Here is a 4,926-nt window from a genome sequence, read left to right as displayed (position 1 = left end):
TGGATTTTGTCAACGGGTGTGGCCTGGATTGATCCACCGTGATCGAAGCCACTGTTGGGCCCTGGGCGGCCGTTGAGTCGGGAAAAGATGGCGGATCCCAAGATGGCGGCCCGCATGGCATGCACGAGGCGGTGACGGAGTTGGAAATCGGATTCCCCCTGCAGACTTTGCTAAAATGCCCCTTTTTCTTACATTTGAAGCATGTAGCGTCCTTCGCTGGGCATCGTTGTCTGGGGTGCTTGGTCTGGCCGCAGAAGTAGCATGGTGATTATCTTAGTGATTAAAATTGATGGGCCTTCAATAACCACAAAACAAGAAGTTATAGACTTAAACAAGTTGGCTTTTAATCACTAAGATCAGAGCTAACATCTCAACACGCCGACTGGTTCACAGGAATGAGTCATACAGATCCTGGGATGTTTATGTAAGAGAATTCAGGGGCGGAGCCAAGAGCCAAGACCTGGAACCTCCCAGGTTAGTCGGGAAAGAGGAAGTGAAACTATACACAGTGGGGGAGGGTAATATACATGAGTGCAAAACGAATACAGGATCAAGACAAACAGATTTCATTACAATGCTATTCCCATTTCTAATTGCTTGCTGTACCTGCATGCTAACTGTCTGTGTTTCCTTTACGAGGACACCGAAATCTCTCTGAACACCAACATTTAATAGTTTCTTACCATTTAAAAAATATTCTGCTTTTCTATACTTCCTAACAAAGTGAATAACCTCACCTTTCCTCACATTATTCTCTATTTGCCACCTTATTGTCCACTCACTTAATCTGTCTAGATCCCTTTGCAGGCTCTTTGTGTCCTCCTCACAGCTTACTTTTCCACCTAGATTTGTATCGTCAGCAAATCTGGATAGATTGTCCTCGGCCCCTTCATCTAAGTCATTAATATAGATTGTAAATAGCTGAGGCCCAAGCACCCCACTAGTTACAGCCTGCCAATCGGAAAATGACCCGTTTATCCCTACCCGCTGTTTTCTGTCTGTTAGCCACTCCTCTATCCATGCTAATATATTACCCCAACCCCAGGATACCTTATCTTGCGTAGCATTGTGGATGTTGGAGGTCAATCACCTCAGCCCCAGGACATCACTGCAGGAGTTCCTCAGGGCAGTGGCTCACCACCACCTTCTCAAGGGCAATTAGGGATGGGCAATAAATGCTGGCCTTGCCAGCGACGCCCACATCCCAGGAACAAATAAAAATAAAACCTTTTACGTGGCACCTTATTGAATGCCTTTTGGAAATCCAAATATACAACATCCACTGGTTCCCATTAATCTACCCTGCTAGTTACATCCTCAAAATACTCCAATAAATTTGTTAAACACAATTTCCCTTTCACAAAAACCTAATCATATGATTTTCTGAGTGCATTGTTACCACTTCCTTAATAATGGATTCCAACATTTTCCCGATGACTGATGTCAGGCTAACTGGCCTGTCTTCTCTCTCCCTCCTTATTGTGGATGATTGCATGCACCTTACGGCCTTGATGGAATCTTGGCTACAGGTGATAATACAATCCTCCTTAATGCAGCCTCCCCGCCTGGCAGCACCTTTCACCACTTGCCCCGTCTAAACTGCTGTTGTGTCAATCATTAAAAACACATCACCCCAGATGGGACTCGAACCCACAATCCCTGGCTTAGGAGGCCAGTGCCTTATCCATTAGGCCACTGGGGCTGAATACACAATGTAACCTGCCTGAGGACAATTGGCCGCTCCGAAATGTGACATCTGCCTCACATTTTCAGAGTCTTTGAAGGTTCAGCAGAGATGGAAGCTATTTTCACCCATCATATCTGTCACTGCTCGCGCCGTACCAGAGCCACCTACAACAACAACTTGCATTTATATAGCGCTGTTAACATAGTAAAATATCCCAAGGTGCTTCACAGGAGTGATTATCAAACAGAATTTGACACCGAGCCACATAAGGAGATATTAGGACAGGAGTCCTAAACCTTGGTCAAAGAGGTAGGTTTTAAGGAACATTTAAAGGAGGAGAGAGAGGCAGCGAGGCGGAGATGTTTAGGGAGATACCGTGCCCACTGTCCATTCCCCTACCCTGCCCGCTCTTTGTTTTCATCAGTGAGCCCTGGAACTTTGCTCAAATTTGATTCCCAATTCCTGGCCTTCTCTGCCATCAATACTACACCACTCCACTGGACTCCACTGGAATACACTGTAAGACTCAGCTGCTGTGACTCTGATCTTCTATTCAGTTGCTGCAGTTTGAAGGTAACTTTGTCCAGTTTACAGCCCATCCCCCATCACTGCTGTTACCTGCTGAGTCTGTGACTGTCCCACTGGTTTATTTTGCTGCTGTCTGGGTTCTGACCAGAAATTCCCTCTCCTGGGCCGACATCCATTTCTTGGCTGTTTCCAGATCTTATGGTGGCTGTAGTGTATGTAACGTTCCACCTTTAAGAGAACTATTTTAAGGGTTGCACTACTTTATCTTGGCTACTGTATACTGTAATACCGGTGGTGACCACACCGGTATATAAGTGCTGTGTAAGGATTTATTGGGCAGATTCGCCCTGACCTTCGAATAGTAAAGTCCTGTTAAAGTTACTCTTGTAGTCTGTGTATTAATTCGCCATATAACACACAGACTTTACAGTGGCGACGAGTTCGATCTTACCCTGCGGCAGCGATACATCCGAAGCAGTTAACGAGCGTCGAGAAGAGGCATCCGCCCTCGTCGTTCTGCTGAGAGAAGACTCGAGTCTGCAGAGCAAGGAAGAAGGAAGAATTCAGACATGAAGCCTTCCATCAGCAACAGGCAGTGATCGTCCCTTCTGTCACGGTGGTGAGTGAGCCGATCAGCCACGAGAAGCAAGTCGGCCACGTTGACTGTGAGTAGGGGGGAAATAAAAAGAAACGGAGGATAAGGGCGGTGAACTCGACCACGGTCGGGGGAAAGGAGCCGGACAGAAGTCGGGGCCAGTGACGCTGAGACTGGGGCAGCGTAGGGCACGGAAGCCGCGGTACAAGTGGGAACGCAGCCGGTGTGAGAGACCGGGCTACAAGCGGGAACGCAGCCGTTGTGAGAGACCGGGCTACAAGCGGGCCGGGAGACGCAACAGCGTCGGGAGACAGCTCGACCGCGACCGGCGAAAAAGGCCGGGCAGCTACCGCGGCCGCGAAGCGCTGCGACCGGGATCGTAAGGCGCGGGAAGAAATAAATAAATAAAACCACGGAGAACTCAGCCGCAGCCGGGGGAGGAAAGGACCGGACTGCGAGAGGGCTGGGGAGGCGCGATTGAAAGCCGCTGAGGGGGAGACAGAGCCCGAGCGAGCGGGAGAGCTTCAGAATAAACTGAAGCCGGCGCGCAGGCTGCGAAACCCGAAAGCCAGCGGTCGTCGCCCGAGGGCAAAGCTTACCCCCCGCCAGAGGAAGACAAGCGTGGGAAACCGCCATCCTCGGAGGCGGGGAAGAAGATAAGCGCGGGAAACCGCCATTTTTGAAAAAAAAAGTTAAAATGTAAAGAAAAATTTCGTTGTTGTTCTCAGAAAGATTGTGAAGATGCCTAAGCGTGGTAACATCAACGATTTTAATTCCGATGTGGAAGATTGGGCCACGTATGTAGAACGCATCAAGATATATTGTAAGGTCAATAAGATAGCAAATTATGATAAAGCTCTAACCTTACTAAACTCAATGGGTGCGAAGACATACGGGCTATTGAAGCATCTTCTATCACCAGCTAAACCGGCGGATCAGTCTTTCGCTAATATTGTTGCTGTCCTGAAGGATCATTTGAACCCCACACCGCTGATGTTAGCGGAATGATCTAAATTTTACGTGAGAACGCAACTAAAAGAGGGAAGCAACGCGGAGTACTTGGTTGAACTGCGTAGGCTAGCAAAATACTGTCAGTTTGGGGAAAATCTGACAGAGGCACTGAGAGACAAGTTCGTGTGTGGGATGTCGAAGGAAGAAACACAAAAGCGACTGCTCGAAGAGAACGATCTTACACTTGATCAGGCTGTCCTTATTGCAGCATCGCACGAAGCCGCAGCGAGAGGCACGGCGGAGATGCAGCTGAAGACAGCGGTACTCAGCGTGGATCAAATGACTTCGGGTACAACGAAATGTTATCGTTGTGGGAAGACAACACACGACCAGAACCAATGCTGGTTTAAAAACCAGGAATGTAGAAAATGTGGCAAGCTTGGTCACATAGCTAAAGTATGCCGGTCAGGAAAGAAGACCAGCAACAATAAGTCACCGCAGAAGAAGTACAGAAAGGTACATAAGGTGACTGTGAAGAGTTCAGATGAACAGAATTCGGATTCAGATTCCAACAGCAAGGAACTGGGTAGTCTGAGGATTCACAATGTGAGTAAGGAAACTGACTGACAAACTATCTGGGTCACACTACAGATTGCAAAAGTCCAAGTGAAGATGGAAGTGGACACCAGATCGGCGTTGACGGTCATGAATAAGCAAGATTACAAAAAGTTATTCAAACATATTCCCCTACGGGATACGGAGATAGTATTGCAGACATACACGGGGCATAAAGTATACCCCATCGGAAAGATAAAAGTCAAGGTGAGACACAAGGGCAAAGAACACCAAGGAATGGACATATATGTACTACCCGAGGGAGGTCCACCACTTCTGGGGCGGGAGTGGATCAGGAAAATAAAGATAGACTGGCACTCCCTAAACACAATGACGGTAGATTCCAGAAAGAAAGATGTCAAACCTGAACGATTGTCCAGAATATTGGACGAGGCTAAAGAGGCATTCCAGCAGGGACTGGGAATACTGAGAGGAATTAAGGCAAAAATCAAGATTGCAGAACATGCAAGCCCAAAATTTTTCAAAGCCAGATCGGTACCTTACGCGATACGACCTGCTGTGGAGGCAGAACTGGAAGAGCTTGAACGTT

At 47.8% G+C, this 4,926-nt stretch overlaps 1 non-coding gene across 1 annotated transcript; it reads right to left on the bottom strand.

Moving 5' to 3' along the window:
- Positions 1-1,629: 1,629 nt before the first annotated feature.
- trnar-ccu (transfer RNA arginine (anticodon CCU)) lies at positions 1,630-1,702 on the bottom strand. The gene has a single exon. It is a non-coding gene; the product is annotated as a tRNA-Arg (tRNA).
- Positions 1,703-4,926: the final 3,224 nt, after the last annotated feature.

The sequence above is a fragment of the Somniosus microcephalus genome, chromosome 28 (assembly GCF_052327205.1).
Source record: "Somniosus microcephalus isolate GS21.2 chromosome 28, FLI_Smic_1.0, whole genome shotgun sequence".
In the NCBI taxonomy this organism is placed as follows: Eukaryota; Metazoa; Chordata; class Chondrichthyes; order Squaliformes; family Somniosidae; genus Somniosus; species Somniosus microcephalus.
Note: the sequence above shows the minus strand (reverse complement) of the source record. Positions and strands in the feature narration are given on the sequence as shown.